A 17,378-nucleotide genomic window follows, 5' to 3' on the forward strand; every position below is an offset into this window, starting at 1 on the left:
AGAAATAAGAGAGACAATTATGGTTGAAAAGGTGAAGGGATTAAGAAAATGAAACCTCATGGACACTGACAACAGCATGCTGATTGCTGGTCAGAAGGGGGATGAGGAGAGGTAGAAGAAGGCAAAGGGGTTCTATGAGGGGAAACTGACAGAGTCCTGCAGAGTGAGTATCTCAAGGCCCCATGCTGGAAAAGAGTTAAACCCTAGAAGAACAGGTGAGCAGTGGCCTCTGTATCTCCCAGCTGGTTCTTTCAGGGTGACAGAATTGGCCAGCCAGTGAGTTTGGCTTCATGGAAACCACAGGCTGTATAGCCCTTGGGAATGTGTGGGCTTTCTGGGTTTCTTCCTTTTTGCACCAGAAAACCAGACCTGTCTGTGCCAGTTTTAGGGCTGAAAACGGGACCTGAAATGGGAGCTGGGGTGGGGGAGACAGCCTGAAACCTGTGGCCTCCTTTACATGAGATCTGGCTCTCGGATGGTGAGAACTGTCTGTGCGTGAGGTGGTGTATATTTGCATGGGCATGTATCTGCACATATGTGAATGTGTGTGTATGTGTGCTTGTCATGTGTATTCATGAACATGTGTGTGTGTGTGTATGAGTGTGGTGGCCAAACGCAGAGCGGAGGCTGTGCCTGCTGACGGCCCCCTCTTCCCAGCCATCAAGGGAGAAGGGCCACTCCTCCTGATCACTCCTGGGAGCTGTGGGATCTCAGAGAGGACACGTTTGCCCAGAACAAAGCAAAACCCTCAAAGGTTCTTTCCTGTCTCTGATCCCAGAAAGTTACCGGCCCTTTCGTCTGCTCCTCACATGCATGCCTGTCCACGTCCCAGCCATCTTCGGTCTCCTGGCACTTCAGTTCTCACCCTTTGTCTTTTGTCTCTCCGTCTGTCTGGGCTGGTCTGTTTCTGTGTCTTTCCAGGGTCTGCAGACCCTGCCTCTGTCTGTCCCTTCCTCCGCCTTGGCTGATGCTCGCTGGGCCTGCCACTTTTCCCTTTTCCTCTCCTGGCTCTTGTGGAGCAGTGTGGCGATCAGGCCATCCCTCACTAGAACCGAGTCCCAGGGAAATCAGTGTTGGAACTGGTGAGCAGTTTTGGCTTCCTGTCTGATCCCAAGTTCCCCCAACTCGGTTTTGAACCTTCCTTGCAGCCCTGGGATGTCAGGAGGCCAGCTGGGATGCTCTGGGCCCTGGGGCTCCGGGCCCCAGCTCGGCACCCTGAGCCCCCACTGCTGTTCCCTACTTGGAGTGATCTCCTTATCCTGCCTTACAAATTGGGATCACTCCCTGCATGCAGGCTTTGGTGACAGCCACCAGATGGCAGGGAATGATTTTTATAGTAACTCATTAACCTCTTGCTATCCTACAATTAAGAAAACATTTAATTGCTTTTTATCAAGCCTTCCTGTGAGGGATTTGGGCAGCTCGTGCTCCCCACTTCGCAGCTAGTACCTCAGAGCCTGGGAGCGGGGCAGCTCCGATTCAGTGAGCGCCTGGGGCAGCCCTGGGTCAATTTTTGAGCAGGGAGCACAGGCCTCAGGGCCTTCCTTACCCTGACTGGTTTCCTTCTGAGTTGACAGGGTTCTATAGATGAGCTCTGTGTGTGCCATAGCGATAATAATCTAGGAGCATTATCTCTCTCATTTAACTGTTGAAGGGACTAGGCAACATAGGTCAAGGGACTTGCCCGAAGTCATGCAGTTCATCAGCGGTGGGATCCAGGCTGCAGCCCTTCCCGCCTGCTGAGCACTGGGCTAGCTCCTGCTGTGCCAGCATTCCCTGCGAGACTGCGCTGCTGAAGAAGCTCTGAAAGGCGTTCACATGCACTTGTGCACCTGGACTGCCTTTAGGTACATAATGCCCAGGAGTGATTTACTCAAGAAGCAGCTCAGAGCCTCCCTGGAACAGTAAGCCAAACCCCTCCCCACCTCACACTGCCAACCAGGACACCTAGCAACCTGACTGCTGCCTTGGGGGTCGCGGCTCTAGCCAGAGGCAGAACTCCCACCAGCCTTGCTTAGGGGCCAACACCACTCAGTGTGCACCCTCACACCAGCTGACCAGGGTAAACTGTGCCCAGCTGGGGGACTTTCCCTCTTGCTTGCAGCAGCGGCTACTGGGTCAACAGCATGCCTCCCATCTCTTTCCCCCAGCACCACCTCCAGGCATCTGTCACTTGCCACCCTCTCTCGTTCCAGCACTGCCTCATTCCCTGCCCACCCACTGCTCTTCTCCCTCCCGAGCCTCACACCTTTCCACTGAGCTTGGGTGCTTCTGCTCCACAAACAACAGATTCCTCTACTCCCAGCAGGATGGACACACAGATGCAGCACCCAGACCCTCATTAAGGAAGGCTTTGCCGTCAGTAGATCACCTTCAGCTGTCTGTCAGCCTCTTGGGGGATGGTCTTCACTGCAGAGGGCTGCGCTGCCCGAAGTCATGCCCTTGCAAGGACGTGCCACATCTGGTGACTGAACCATGTGGGAGCACAAAGGTCGCTATTTGGTCTGGCGCAGGACAATGCTGTTGGGTCTCCTCCACTGCAGAGCTCGCCACGGGGTGAGCCGGAGGCCAGTCCTTGGCCTGTGTCCAGTGCCATTTCTTCCTCTGTCCGCTTCCGGGCCACAGCATCATGTCTCCATATGTTGATCCCTGAATATGGTAGTTTTATATCTAATATTTTGAGGATGTAGAAGTTATTTTCCACAGTGGCTATGCCATTTTACATTCCCACCAACAATGCACAAGGGTTCCAATGTCTCCATCCTCAGTGGCACTTGTTTGTCTTTTCAGTGCGGCCATCCTAGTGGGTGTGGAGGGTGTGTCCTGGCTGTGGTTGCATTCCCCCGGTGGAAATGGGCACAGAGCATCTTTTCATGTGCTTATTGGTCATTTGTGTATTTTCTCCAGGGAAATGTCTATTCAAATTCTTAGTTCATTTGTAATTGGGTTGTCTTTCTACGGTTAGTTGTAAGAGTTCTCTGTATGATCTGGAGAATAAGCACTTTTCAAATATATAACTTACAAATTTTTTTCATCCTGTGGAATGTCTTGTCACTTTTTAATAGTACCCTTTGAATAGAAAAAGGCTGTTAATTTTAAAGAAGTCCAACTTATCTTTTTTCTTTAGTTCCTTATGCTTTAGGAGTCATGTCTAAGAAACTACCTGTGGCCTAACTCAAGACTACAAACATTTACACATATGAAATGCATAGTTTCAGCTCTTACACTTAGATCTTTGATCCAGTTTGAGTTAATTTTTGTACATGGTGTCAAGCAAAGGTCCACATTCATTCTTTTGCATGTAGGTACCCAGGTGTTCCAGCAACCCTGTGCAGAAATGACTGTTTGGCATCCTTATTGAAAATACATTGACCATAGGTATATGGACTTAATTCCTGGACTTTCAGTCCTGTCCCATTGATCTAAATGTCCACTATTATTCCACTCCCACTGTCTAGATCACTATAGTATTGTGGTAAGATATTTAAAAATGAGAAATAAGAGACTTCTCAACTCTATTGATATGCAATTGCCATGCAACACTTTGCAGGTTTAAGATGTACAGTGTGTGGATGTGATACACATACATATTATGAAATGATTATTACCACAGGCTTGTTTAATGCCTCTAACAACTCACACAATTACTGGGGTTGTGTGTGTGTGTGTGTGTGTGTGGTGTGACATCTATTCCCTTAGCAACTTGTAAGTATATGATCCAGTTTCGTTAACAACAGTCACCGTGTTGGATGCTAGGCCCCAGAACTCATTCATCTTCCAGTTGGGGATCTGTGCTCTTTGATCAGCAGCTCCCAGCTCTCCCAGCTCCCTCCACCCTGTAATAAGATTTGAAATCTGGAGGCGTAAGTCTTCAACTTTGTTTATTCTTTTTAAAGGTTGTTTTGATTATTCTGGGTTCCTTGCATGTCCATACAAATTTTAGGATTAGCTTGTCCATTTCTGCAAAAAAAAAAGGCAGTTGAAACTTTAATAGGGATTGCATCAAATCTCTAGATCAATTCGGAGAGCATCGAGTCTTAACAATAATAAGTTTTCCAATCCATGAAGACAAGATTTCTTTCTACTTATCTTTTAAAGTTTCTTTTAACAGTGTTTTGTAGTTTTTAATGTATAAATCTTGCATTTGTTTGGCTAAACTTATTCCTATTTTATTCTTTTTGATGTTACTGTAAGTGGAATTGTTTTCTTAATTATATCTTATGATTGTTCACTGCTAGAGTACTTCTACATGGCTTTTGTATGTTGATGTTTTACCCTGTAACTTCGCTGAGCTTGTTTATTCACTCTAATAGTACTTTTTGTAGATTCTTTAAGGCCTTTCTACATAATACCATGTCATCCACAGATAGAGACAGTTTTACCTCTTTCTTTCTAATCTGAACACCTTTTATTTCTTTTTCTTGCCTAAGTTTCTCATACTAGGACTTCCATTACTGTGTTAAACAGAAGTGGAGAGAGCAGATGTGTCTAGGATTTCTGGCTGTATACAGAACATCTTGCACTTTACCTTTTTGGGTGATGAATTTTGTTACATTCATTTAAATATTATTGGGCTCCATCCTGGGATTGCAGTTAAGTTACCTGAAATCAGTTCGATCACTTCAAAACTTGTTTATGAGCTTCCTCGATATGGGTCCAGGGCAGCCTTTCTTTGGTCTAAAAGCTAATTTGACCTCACGACTAAGGCAACACTTTTCTGAGATATTTCCCTACTTCCCTGGGTATCACCAGGTCTTCTCACTCTGGGGAGCGGGATGACAGACGATCCCGGCCCTGCATGAGCTTTGGGCGAGAGGTTCCCAAGGCCTGGCCCAGGTCTGGCCGACTGGAGCTGTGGCTTTCCTGGCCTCTGACCTCTGTTCCCACCTAGAAACTATAGGTGCAGAGCAGTGTCATTTGTCCCTAACCCAGTCTGCGCAAAGTTTAGCCCCAAGGAGGCCTAGAAGCCAGGTCAGAATGTCAGCAAGTGGCGTGGTGTTTCTGTCTCTGCTGTCCAAGAGGCAGCAGGGCAGAAACTGACGCCCATGCACTGGTGTTTTCTTTAGAGAACAAACCGTCTGGACAACTGCCAACTCTGTTTCAGGAGGGCGAGGGGGCCTGGGCAGCAGCTCACTGGTGTGGTCTCAGGCTAAACGTCAGTCCCGGCGCCGTCGCTGACCCTGCCTCTGTGTTGTTGGGGAGGGTTCTTTACCTCTCTGAGCTGCTGGAGCCTTGTCTCTAAAACTGGATAAAAGTGTCTCCTGTCAGCCTCACCTGTGCTGACTGCTAAAAAGGCAGTGACTTTCAGACTTTAGATGAAATCTTCTATAGACTTCATACATACTCAGACGTGCACACACATGTAAGAAAGATGGGAAATGTGTTGATGAAGAGACTGGGGAGGAAGAAGCAATCCCAAGGTGGTTCAAGGAACATGGTCCTATTCAAATGGGCAGGAACGTGGCTTGAATGCAGCCAGGGGAAGATTTCTCCTGCTCCTGAGGGGAGCAGGGCAGAGTGAGGAGAGGAGGAAGGCAGACACTGTGTGAGAGAGGAGCCCCCGGACCCCCCGGGAAGCACTGAGTGGTGGGCACAGACTAAGCAACACAGGTAGTCAGAGGGGACAGAGGGAACAGGAGCAAGAAGAGGGCTTTTCACGTTGCTGGCAGTAGGCAGGACACATGGTCCCTTTGTGGGACCCCCAAGGTCTTTAGTAAATTCAGTGTGGGTGTGACTAAGTGGGCAGGAGTGTTTATCTAGGTATTTGAGTATTTATTTGCTTATTATTTATCTGTGGAATAGGGGCAGGGGCTAATTCCATCATTCCTGCCCACTCAGTGTGAAATGGAGACAGACCCCTGGAGGCAGGAGCCCGGGCGGTGGGAGTTGGTGGGGGAGAAGATGCTAGGAATTCCCCTGTTGATGCAGCTCCCGCTGGCCTCTCAGTGACAGACGACACACACGTGGAGCTGCTCTGTGACCTGTGGGCAGGAAGAAGGAGTGTGGCTGCCAGCCTCCCCCAATGCCTTGCAGGGCCCCCAAATGCCTCCTTGGAACCTCCATCCTCTGTGGAACAGACTTGCACAACTGGTCCCTGTGGAGCTTTACAAGGTTAGCTTTGTCACCTGCGCCTCATCTGGGATGTGGTCTCTCATCAGTCTGTGGGCAGGTGGAGGTCACTAGCTCCCTGACTCCCTCTCTCACGTCCTCCTGCAGCCCTGACTTCTTCGGGCTGACAGCTGGCCTGGTGGCCGTGTGGAGTGGCAGGCCCTCTCCCTCCTGAAGCCAAGTTCCTCTCAGCGCCATCACTCCTGGGTGAGTTCCTGTGGTTGCAGCCACAGTTAATGCTGGATGGTTAATGAGACCCCAGAGAACTCCTGTCCCTTGCACAGAGGGACAGGCCTCTGCATGGACTTCAGGGCCAGGGACTGAGACGGAGGAGGACAGAGGTCCCAGCCAGAGTATGCAGGTGTGCATGCAGGTATGTGTGAGCATTACAGGTGTCTCTCAGGAATGCTGCTTATTTCTCCTCTCCTTAGAATCCTGCAGGGACAAAAAAATAAAAATTAAAAAAAAAAAAAAACAACCAACTCACTGTTCTACCTCCTTTGCTGGTACTGGAATTCTTTCCCACTCAGGGCTGCCCAGACATGGTCCTCAGATGCTGCTTGAAATATCTCAGTGGGGGGAGCACGATCACTCCTTCCCAGGCCTGGAACCATTCTGGACCTTCAGGACCACAGGTGGTCGTCGGCTTGGTTCAGGAGCCAGGCCGCAGATTTCAGAAGCATCTGGACCTGGATCCAGCCGCAGCTCTGACGCCCACTGTGTGACCTTGGGTGAGTGAGTCCATTTCCTTCAGCACCCACTTCCTCCTCTGCAAAGTCTCGGAGAGGAGTGCCATGACCATGAAATGCAGCAAATGCCCCATGACCTGTGGTCCTGAGCAGCAGTTCAGCCTTTTGATCTGGTGAAGGGAAAGTTCCCAGGCAAGCAAACTCTGAGACAGAGGAGGGCACTCAGCTGCTAATTAGGCAGTGCCCTTGGGGTCAGCAGCTATGGAAGGAAAAGGAACCATGGGCACAGGGAGAGGTTGCACTGTGAGCTGAGGCCTGCTGGAGTGTCACCTGACCCTCGGGGAGCTCCAAAGCAAAAATGGCCTTTTATACTCCGCGCGGGGGTCCCCAGGTTCAACAATTCACATACAGGTGTATTCACAACCAGGGTTTATGACAGGGAATGAGAGGCACACTCCCTGCCCTGCAGCTGTGGGACACTGAAGGGCAGGGGGTCCGCTGTTGGGGGTCTGGCTGCCTCAGGATCAGGCCACATGCCTTGGAGGATGAAGCCAGAAGGGCACCCCCACCTTGTTCATCCATGAGTCATGGACAGAATGTGAGTAGGTCAGACGGAAGGGTCTGTGGTGCTCAGGGGATAAGTGAGCCAGTGCCGGGGGGACAGCCTGCCTGAATACACAGGTAACCAGAGTGGAACACAATGAACTGGTAACAAAGACATATGTGCCGACCTGACTGGATCCCACCAACTGTCCACCCTGTGCTGAATGCTATGGAGTTAGAGACATAAACAGGTTTCTGCTCTGGGGTGTTCACTGACCTGTACTCCGAAGGATATAATAATTGAGAGAAGCAAGACAGGGAGCAGAGAGGGGAGGGCCTGGGTGACTCCTACACCTAGTAGAAACTGAGCGAGGAGGGAAGACTTCCCAGAGGAGGTGTTATTCGTGTTGGTCCCTGAAGAATGGGTAGGAATGAACCCAGTGGATGAGGAGAGAAGCAGGGGGTTTCATGAATGACCAAAACAACAAATTTAGGATTACTGGAAGCCCACAAATTTTTGTGATCCTTGGTGTCTGACTCTTCATGAGTGATTTTTTTCTAGATCAAGAAAATTCCCTGGAGTCATGGAATCTCAAGTTGAAGAGAACCTTAAAAAGTCCCTTAGCTGAGCGTGTATCTAAAGTTGGGAAGTTTCTACTTGCATCCCTCTGGTGACAGGAAGCTCACTACTGCTTCATGGACCATGCATTTGTGTGAGTGGCTCAGCTGTTGGCAGTCTTCCTTCTACTAAGCTGGAATCTATTTCCTTATTTCTTCCTCTCAGTGATCTTGATTTTAGCCTTCAGGTTGACCCAAGACAAGTTTATATATATTTTTTAAATATATTTTATTGATTATGCTATTACAGTTGTCCCATTTCCCCCTTCACTCCCCTCCACCCTGTACACCCTCTCCCACCCACATTCACCCCCACTTTAGTTCATGTCCATGTGTCATACTTATGAGCTCTTTAGCTTCTACATTTCCCATATTATTGCCCCCCCTATCTATTTTCAACCTACATTCTATGCTACTTATTCTCTGTACCTTTTCCCCTCTCTCCTCCTCCCACCCCCCTGCTGCTAACCCTCTATGTGACCTCCTTTTCTGTGGTTCTGTTCCTGTTCTAGTTGTTTGCTTAGTTTCTTTTGGTTTTGCTTTAGGTGTGGTTGTTAATAATTGTGAGTTTGCTGTCCTTTTACTATACATGTCTTTTCTTTATCTTCTTTTCTTAGATAAGTCCCTTTAGCATTTCATAAAATAAGGGCTTGATGATGATGAACTCCTTTAACTTGACCTTATCTGAGAAGCACTTTATCTGCCCTTCCATTCTAAATGAGAGCTTTGCTGGATAGAGCAATCTGGGATGTAGGTCCTTGTCTTTCATGACTTGGAATATTTCTTTCCAGCCCCTTCTTGCCTGTAAGGTCTCTTTGGAGAAATCAGCTGACAGTCTGATGGGAACTCCTTTGTAGGTGACTGTCCCCCTATCTCTTGCTGCTTCTAGGATTCTTTCCTTCGTTTTTACCTTGGCTAATGTAATTATGATGTGCCTTGGTGTGTTTCTTCTTGGGTCCAGCTTCTTTGGGGCTCTCTGAGCTTCCTGGATTTCTTGGAAGACTATTTCCTTTGCCAGAGTGGGGAAGTTCTCCTTTATTATTTGTTCAAATACGTGCTCAATCTGTTGCTTTTCCCCTTCCGATTCCGGTACCCCTATAATTCGGATGTTGGAACGTTTAAAGATATCCTGGATGCTTTTAAGCTTCTCCTCATTTTTTTGAATTCTTATTTCTTCATGCTTTCCTGCTTGGTTGATTCTATCTTCCTTCTGGTCCACTGTATTGTTTTGAGACCCAGTTTCCTTCCCTTCACTATTGGCTCTCCTCCGTATATCTTCCTTCATCTCTTTTATGGTAACCTGCATCTTTTCATCTAATTTGTGCCCAAAATCAATGAATTCCATGAGCTTTCTGATCACCAGTGTTTTGAACAGCGCATCTGATAGATTGGCTATTTCTTGGTCACTCAAAAGGATGAGTCCTGGGGGACTGATCCGTTCTTCTGTTGGAAACATATCTCTCCCTGTCTCTCCTTTTTTTTTTTCTTTTTTTTCTGGTCTGATCACTCTTGTTATGGCCTGGGGGCGGAGCCTTAGGTGTTCACCGGGGCTGGGCACCCCAGTCCCTAGATTGTGACGTTATATGTGAGGGCGGGAGCGGGGACGGGAGGGAACAATGGCGGTAGTTCAGTTCTCCTGGGATCTCAGTCCTTTCTCTGGGATCCTGGGCTGCGAGCTCTGCCCTGGTCCACAATCACCACCTCACTGGATCCACCAGCCGCAGCCTACGCACTCATGGACCACCACTGCATTCTTGCATGCCCTGGATGGCTTACGTGCCAAGTTCGCACCAAGTTTTCCCGACCTCTGTGCGCCGCCGACCGGCGCCCACCGGGCTCATCCTCTCGCCCCCTCCTACCGGTCTGGAAGTACAGGTCTACTTCAACTTCTTGGCTGTCCGACTTCCATTCAGATAAATCCTCTGTCAGCTCTGGGTGTTATTCTAGCTGTAAATTATTGTTGTTCTAATCTTGGTTGTGCATGGAGGTATGGTACATCCACCTATTCCTCCATCTTGCCAGAAGTCCACAAGTTTATATTTTTATGCAGTGAGGGTCTGCAGATTTTCCACTATTACTTCCAGGAGGCATCCACAACTGCAGGCTGTTGCACGTTTTGCTGTGAGTCAGGGGGGTGTGTTTGTGTTACAGCACAGCACTCTCAACTTCAAACTCATTGTCACTCCTGGCTGCTCTGAAGGTCCTTCCCTGGGAAATTCTCCCCAGGCCCTCCATCTGCCCCTGGTTTCCCTGGCTCCATTCTTTTGGGACCCTCCTCATATTCTCCTCTCCCTGTTTTCTGTGCCCTTTCACCCTCTCCCTTGGGCTGCCCCCAGAGATTCAGGAGTCCTTCGATTTACTAAGAAGTGCAGTGTTCGGCCTTCCACCCATTGCATGGGCTGGGACCTGTTTCTGTACCTCAGACACAGGCAGGAAGCACAGGGGCTGTTACATGTCACCTTCCCTCCACCTCGACCAGTTTCTCCACGCGGCTCCCCACCCATCAGACTCTGTCAGTAACAGAGTCCAGGCCACGAGGCTTTTCCCTGATACAAGTTATTCTGCACCCCTGCATCCCTTTAAAGGCTGGTGGAGTTACTGTCTTTTACTTTTTAAAGCAATTCAACATTTTGCTGGGTAAGCCTGGAATGTCTTCCTTCCTTCTCCCTGGCTCTCTAACTTCTGCCTATTTGCCCTTTAGGAATGAGCTCAGAGGCTGCCTCCTCCATGAAGCCTCCCAGATCATGTGGCTTTGAATCTATGACAAGAACTCATTTGGCCATTCCTTACACCTACCTGGAGTTAAGATAAGAGAAGTCCCAAGCCTGTGTGACTTGTTGCCCCAATTAGAATGCCCTTTCTCAGAAGCCTCGGGAGATCCTTAAAGTTCACTGGAAGGTAGCCTGGTGACAGCAGGGGCAAGGAGATGGAGAGGCCTGAGTTCAATCCTAACTTTCCATCTGCTGCTGTGTGGTTCTCACTGTTGACTTACCCTCTCTGAGAGTAGCCCTCCCATCTACCACAGGGGGAAAGAGTGCTGTTGCACAGTGGCTGTGAGAATGAAGAGGCTGGTGTTATAAAAACAAACAAAACACAGAAGATGACACATCTGGGTGAGGATGTAGCAGGAAGGGAGCTCTGTGCATTGTTGGTGGGAATGTAGAGCAGGGTAGCCTCTGTGGAAAATACTATAAGCAGTTCCTCAAAAAAATAAAAACCAAAAAAGCCCTGACTGGTGTGGCCCAGTTGGTTGGAGCACTGTCCTGCAAACAGAAAGGGTGTGGGTTCGATCCTCTGTTGGGCACATGCCTGGGCGATGGGTTCAGTCCCCGGTGGGGGCATGTATGAGAGGCAACCGATCCATGTTTCTCTCTCACATCAATGTTTTTCTCCCTCTCGTTCTTGCTCCCTCTCTCTAAAAATAAATAAATAAAATCTTTAAAAATAAATCAAATGAAATTACCATATTATCCAGCAATTTCATTTCCAGGTATATACGCAGAAGAACTGAAAGCAGCATTTTGAAGAGACTGTCTACACACCCATGTTCACAGAGGCAGTATTTACAATGCCGCATGGCAGACACAAACCAAGTGTTCACCAAATGGTAACCTGTTAAGCAAAATGTGGTCTAGCCATACAACGGAATACCACTCAGCCTTAAAAAGGAAGGAAATTCTTCAGTATGCTATAACATGGACCGACCTGGAGGACATTATGTTAAGTGAGATGAGCCCATCACAAAAGCACAAATACTGTGTGATGCCACTTAGATGAGGTCCCCAGAGCAGTCACATTCATGGAGGCAGAGAGTGGAAGGGGAGTTGCCAGAGTAATGGGGACAGAGAGTGGTGATGGCTACTCAACAGTGCAAATGTGTTTAATGCCACCAAACTGCACACTTAAAAGCGGTGGAGATGGTAAACTTTATGTTGTGTGTATTTTACCACAATAAAAAAGAAGAAGAAAAGGAGGTCAGGTGTGTTGTGTGTCCCACCATCATCTTGAACACAGGAGGGGCTGACACATTTTAGATTCCTTCCTTCCTGTGGAAGAGCCCATAGCATGAAGGAGAGCAAACAGTCCACAGGCCTTGGATTACGCTGTAGGGGGCTAAAGACCGAAGGAAAAGCGTATTTACTGAAAAAATGAGGGGTTTTGTGATAAGAGCCAGCTGGATGCAGAGTGCCGCCTGACGGACACACAGAGCCTCAGTCTGGGGGCCTGCAGGGACCTGGCGCCTAGCAAACACGCCAGCGTTGCCTTCCTTTCCCCCGTGCTGCTCAACCAGTCTGAAGGCAGCTCACAGACTCCGCAGACTCCTCGTGGCGTCTCTTTCCCCAGAACGGCAGGCTGGACCAGACCACTGCCTGAGGACCTGGGCTTGCTCTGGTGCAAAGGGAAGGAGAGGCTGTGGTCAGCAGCCACCAGGGAGATGAAGGCATAGCCGATGGACTGGGACACTGAGGATCCTTCTGAAGGGATGGCTGCGGCACGGGGGATGAAGAGGACCCAGAACAGTCCAGCTCTGCCCCCCTGAGCCTCCATTTTCTCATCTGTGCAAAGAGAGCATTGGGCTACGTAATCCCAGCAAACCCTTCTGCTCAGTGAGCGCAGCAGTTTCACCACAGGTGCACCCTGTGTGTGTTTGTGTGTGTGTGTGTGTGTGCTTGGAGAGGTCTGTGCTCTCAAACGTGCCTAACTCAGACCTTACCGATTCTGATTTGGACTTGGACTTGGACTAGGCTGAAGGCTACTCTTGCATAACTCACATGGGAAAGGGCCCGATTCACTTGCGAATAGAATTGTTGTGATGATGGAAGAGCCATTTCCATTGCACCCTGAGGCCTCTCACCAAATCTCTTTCAGACTCCACCCTCATGGCCCAGCTGCTGCTTCCTGCAGGCCCCCTGCTCTCCCCCAGTGGTCTCTGGCCTCTCCCCGGATGTGCTGGGAGACATCTCCAGTTTCACCACCCAGCTTATTGATTGGAGATTCACCGTGTTCATTCATTTATTCAGTCCACTGATTATGACTTTAATTTAGTATATTAATATTCAAGAATTGTGGCTTCTTATCACAACTTGTTATCCTTCATCACTGTGCCATCATCTTGAATCTTTCCAGAATATGAATTATTATTTTAAATTTGCCTCCTGTTTCCCCTGTCGATGCCACTCCCTCTAGTGTTACTTCTCTCTGTGAGGTCAGGGCTTTTCTTTATATATATATATATATATATATATATATATATATATATATATATATATATGTTTTTTTAGAGAAAGGGGAGGAGAGGGGGAAAGAGAGGGGGAGAAACACCCAAGCGAGATACATCTCCCGCCCCGACTGGGACCTTCTCCTTGGGGAACGACACCCACCGCCTGCGCCAGCGCGTCAGGCAGGGCCTCCTTTCCCACCGTCCGTTTTCCTCCGCTCTCTGGTGCTTCCTGGCTGTCTGCTCCCATTTGCACGTGAGGATCCTCACTTGTTTCCCTTGGCAGTCCTCCTGCCTTGGACTGTGATTTTCTCTGCACTTGTTTCTCTGTCAACTCAGTCCCTTCTGCTTTCCATCTTTCAGGAATGCCCCCAATTCCAGTCTGGTAACTTCACCCTCCTTCCCTCCTCCCTCCCTCCTTGTCTCCCTTCCTTCATGTTTTCAGACTGGTGTGGATAGACCCCTCCTTCTCCTTCTCCTTCTCACCTTCCCCTTCTTCCCCAAAATGCATGATTTCAGGAATTGCAAGAGACTTTAGCAGAGGGGAAGGACATGGCTGTGTTCAACCCGACTTCCCTTTTGGCTAGATCCTTCTGTGTCTATTTTCACAATCCTTAGAATAATCACAAGATGAATATCATTTCTTTTTTTTTGTGGGTGAAGAATCTGAAAGAGATTAAATAACTTCCTTGAAGTTGACAGTGACTAGGGAACAGCTTGGAATCAGGTCTTCTTACTCTAATTTCATTCTTTTTTCTTTTCATTCCACCTTTCTAAAATCCCAGAGGCCATTTAACGTGCTGGCTTCAAATCAGTGGCCAGTGTGTGTCTGAGTGCAAAGGGCAACACAGAACGGCACATTCTGCGGGAGCTGCCCCACTCGGCCCTGAGGAGCTGCCGGGGCAGCGGGGACGGCCAGGGTTTTCTTATCAGCTACAAATCTGTGTTTGTTCACAGCCATTCAAGAATGTAAATTATTCAACAAGTCAGGATGACTTTCTTCCCCCAGTAAACCTTAACTCATGATAATTCAACTCCACTGTCTGGCAGTATAAAGTAAAAATTTTTAAATCTTTACCTGAGGGTATGTTTCCATTGATTTTGAGAGAGAGAGAGAAGAGAAACATCAATTAGTTGCCTCCTGAATGTGTCCCAACCAGAGACCAAACCTGCAACCTAGGCATGTGCCCCAGCCGGGGATCTAACGGACAACCTTTCAGTGCTCAGGGCAGTGCTCCAACCAATTGAGTCACATGGCCAAGGCTAAAGCAAGTTTCTTTTTTAAAAGACTTTATTTATTTTTAGATAGAGGGGAAGAGAAAGAGAAGGAGAGGGAGAAAAATATTGATGTGCAAGAGAAACATCGATTGGTTGCCTCTCATGCGTGCTCCCAACCAGGAACCTGGCCTGCAACCCAGGCATGTGCCCCGACCAGGAATCGAACCAGCGGCCTTTCTGGTTGGAAGGGTGGCACCCAACCCACTGAGTCACACCAGTCAGGGTATAAAGTAAATTTCTTAGTAATGTAAATGAACTACTGTGGTCATGGTGTGGGGTATAATCTGGAAACCACCTCTCAGAAATGCTGGTAAACAGCAGCAGCTGTGTCTACACTGGAACTGAGAATCTCAAACAAAACTTCAATATGTCCTGTGGGGTGCAAGAAGGTTATCAGGTCCCCTGAAGGCTGAGACTTGAAGTAGACCACAGTCAAAGTCCATGACATGAGCAAGAGAAACAGAAATCCCTATCACGTCGTGGGTGGCAACAGGCCCCTGGGCCCATGAGGAGAGCAGGTCCTGGGACTGGAGCCCAGGAAGGGAACTGGGTGGGATGGGGCTCAAGTCCAGGAACCTCTGTGGTTCTCCATTAAGTCACCCCTGACCCCCGATGGGGAGGCCTGGCAGCAGGAGTCACGTAAGAGAGGGGTGTGAAGAAGCAGAAGTGGATCTCATTTGTACCCCAGGCTTCTCCCCACTGTCTCCTGTGCCTCTTGAGATGAGGGTGGGATGGCCATCTCTGTAGCTGCCTTTGAGAAATTGATGGTGGCCCACCCTCTCTTGGACTCTGGCTCCTGGGGCCACTTGCCTGGGTGAAGCAGTGTGTGCAGCATCTGTGTATGAGGCCCTGGCACCCTGCCCTCAGGGAATGAAGTCCCCGTGGGGCTGGACCTTATCAGGTGCCAGGTACAGACGGAGACATGTAGGCAAAAGGTGGTGTTCTGGGCTGGGTTACACACTTTTAAGGAAATCATTAATAGTAACAGCCATTGATATAAGAGACTCTTCCAGGCAAAGTGTAGGAGAGGTGCACACTTATGCTGGCACCACTTCCAGGGGCCGACTCCCTGTGAGGGTGGGGACTCCAAGGACGGTCCCCACTCCCATGGGACCCAGAGCACTCCCTCCCCATGCCCAGCAGGGCCTCCGTTCTCCCATCAGCCCGGAGGGTCCTGGGTGCAGGCCCTGTCTCTCCCTTCCCTCCCTCCTACAGGTGGTTGGCCTTCCCACGGGCTCAGTGCTATCTTCTCTGCCCAGCCAGGAGCTCCGGAAGGACTGTGTCTTCAAGAAATTTGAGAGTTTCCCAAGGATAGGGAATGCTGTCATCCCAAAATAGGGCAGTGTCCCCTGACCAAAGCGGGAGCTCCTGGAGTCCAGGCACCATGTGTAAAAGACTTACCGTGTGTTAAAGTCTGACCTTTCCCCGACACGGACTCCTCCCCTCCTGCTCTCACATAATCCCAGAAAATAAAACAAAAATCATTGCTTCTCTCATATTTTAAAAGGGTTTATTATTATTTTTAGAGAGAGGGGAAAGGAGGGAGAAAAAAAGGAAGGGAAACATCAGTGTGCGAGAGAAATATCGATTGGTTGCCTCTCATAGACCTGGCCTGCAACCCAGGCATGTGCCCTAACCTGGAATCGAACTAGAGACATTTTGGTTCACAAGCTGGCACTCGACACACTGAGCCACACCAGCCAGGGCTTGCTCACGTTAATTTTTTCCTTTGAGATCATGAGGGGCATCACATTTCTGCTCTATGTCTTACTTCCTAATTTCCCTCCAACAAAAAGCAAAGTGCTGGAGATGAGAGAGCCAATGTAAGCCTTTGACGTTGGCTATCACGGTGGCGGCAGCACTCAAACCCGGGTGAAGCTGCCCATTTCATTTGTGCTGCATAGCACAAGGTCAGGGGAGCCAGGTTCCGTGGCTACGAGGCCCAGGGTAGGCCACATATTGAACCTGAAAAACTTAGAAACCAAGTCTCAGGTACAAGGTAAAAACACATTTCTGCCTATTTTATCTCATTACTGATTGAGCTTCCCACATTAGCTATGTCTTTTCCAAGTTCAAGGTCATCATTGGTGTTCACCATTTGCCAATCAGTGCTTCACAGGGAAGGCCAAATGCCTGCTGCTTGAGAGAATGAATGGACTTGAGTTTGAATCCCTGCTCTACTATCTGACCCTTTGCTACTTATTCAAGTTTTCTGAGCCCTGGTATCTTCATCTGTGTATCACAAGGGATCCAGTGGGGACTACGTGGAAGCCCGTGTAAGATGGAAGAATACCATTTTAGAGACTCTAAGTAGTTCCATCTCCCAGAGCAGCATCTGGGAGGGGCTGCTGTAAGCCTAGGACATGGGCACTCTGCGTTCTCCCGGAAGCCCCTGTGAAGGATGCTGTAAGCTGGTGCTAATGTTCCCTTTTGCACTTTGACGGGGCATAGGGACAGAAGAGCTCCCCATGGAGTTAAAGAAAACTGTTCACCTCTAAGTTTGCAGGAAGCACATTCCCTTCCTATAAATCATTTCTCCTAGGATGTGCTTGCTGGTATTTGTGCATATATATGTATGTACAGAGAATGTGTGTGTTTGTCTCTCGTTTGTGTGTTCTTGTCTGAACTTTTGCTCTCTGGTGATAGAAAGTAAAGACTGCACCAAAGGAATGTATGGGCCTGGCTTTGGCCCTTTGCGCTGGAGATGGTGAAAAGGGATACTCTTGGCTTGGTGCAGCTCAGCCTTGCCTGGGTTTCTGGCCTCTTACAAGACATGTTAGGTGGACATGATTTGGGATAATGTGCTGTGCACTCCTATGACCTAGATTCCTACTGGGTAAACATCTGGGCTAAAATCCTACTGGGTATACATTTCCCTCTGAAACAAATATACGTTGGAACTGTCCATTATCTTGGGATGAAGT

This window comes from Phyllostomus discolor, chromosome 1 (assembly GCF_004126475.2).
Source record: "Phyllostomus discolor isolate MPI-MPIP mPhyDis1 chromosome 1, mPhyDis1.pri.v3, whole genome shotgun sequence".
In the NCBI taxonomy this organism is placed as follows: Eukaryota; Metazoa; Chordata; class Mammalia; order Chiroptera; family Phyllostomidae; genus Phyllostomus; species Phyllostomus discolor.